The following is a 1,032-nucleotide window of genomic DNA, read 5'->3' as shown; positions in this document are numbered from 1 at the left end:
GAGTTTGCTTCCCAGCCACATGTTTCTGGTTGCAGCCTTGTGGTAGATGGAAACTGAAACACCTATTGTGAGTGTGTGTGTGTGTGTGTGTGTGTGTTTGTGTGTGTGTGTGTGTGTCTTTCTGTTATTTCCCCCACAACTGGTGGTCAAGTTTGTTTATGTCCTTGTAAGTTAGTAGTTTGGCAAACAGAGACCAACGGAATACGTACTAGACTTAAATAAAAAGTACCTGGTGTTAATTTGTTTCGCTCAAACCTGTCAAGGTAGTGTCTCAAAATTGGCTGCAGTCTAGTGACTGAAACAAGTAATAGATAACAGATGAAGATATATATATATATATATATAGCATTTGTATGTATGTATGTATGTATGTATGTATGTATGTATGTATGCATGCATGCATGCATACATGCATGCATACATGCATGTATGTATGTATGCATGTATGTATGTATGCATGTATGTATGTATGTATGCATGTATGTATGTACTGCTTTCTCTCATTTTGCATGTATACATATATACATATTTTGTATTTCATACCCAAACTGTTATATCTAATATATCTAATTTGTTTAGCCGCATAATTGTTTCCATATCTGCTCAACTTCATCCCTCTTATAGCCATTCTTTACCCTCATGGAATTGATCCCCTGTAAAGTCATCGGAGTTTAAGTCTGAACTATTTGAGCACTACTATGTATGTATGTATGTATGTATGTATGTATGTATGTGTCTGTCTGTCTCTATCTATCTATATATATAAAAATGAGAATGTGTGTCTGTCTGTCTGTCTGTCTGTCTGTGTGAATCCCTAAAACTCGAGAACTACGCAACCAATTTCATTCAAATTTTACACATGCCTTACTTAGGGTTCCAGTTGTGTTTTAGTCAAAAAAAATTATTAACTTCTTGCAGAGTTCGAGCACACGGCAACATAATATCTCCTCCACTATTTAAGTATTACGTGTCAAAAGTGAAACAAAAACACTCAATACTTTCACTTTAAAAATGAAACTATTCCACTAACTG

General features: G+C 35.1%; 1 long non-coding RNA gene across 1 annotated transcript in view; it reads left to right on the top strand.

Annotated features, from left to right (window-relative positions):
* Positions 1-1,032, top strand: part of LOC128248123 (uncharacterized) — a 68,083-nt gene that overhangs the window by 315 nt on the left and 66,736 nt on the right. The gene's annotated exons all lie outside the window — the stretch shown is intronic.

This window comes from Octopus bimaculoides, chromosome 6 (genome assembly GCF_001194135.2).
Source record: "Octopus bimaculoides isolate UCB-OBI-ISO-001 chromosome 6, ASM119413v2, whole genome shotgun sequence".
Taxonomy (NCBI): Eukaryota; Metazoa; Mollusca; class Cephalopoda; order Octopoda; family Octopodidae; genus Octopus; species Octopus bimaculoides.
This window is presented reverse-complemented; position numbering and strand designations above follow the sequence as displayed.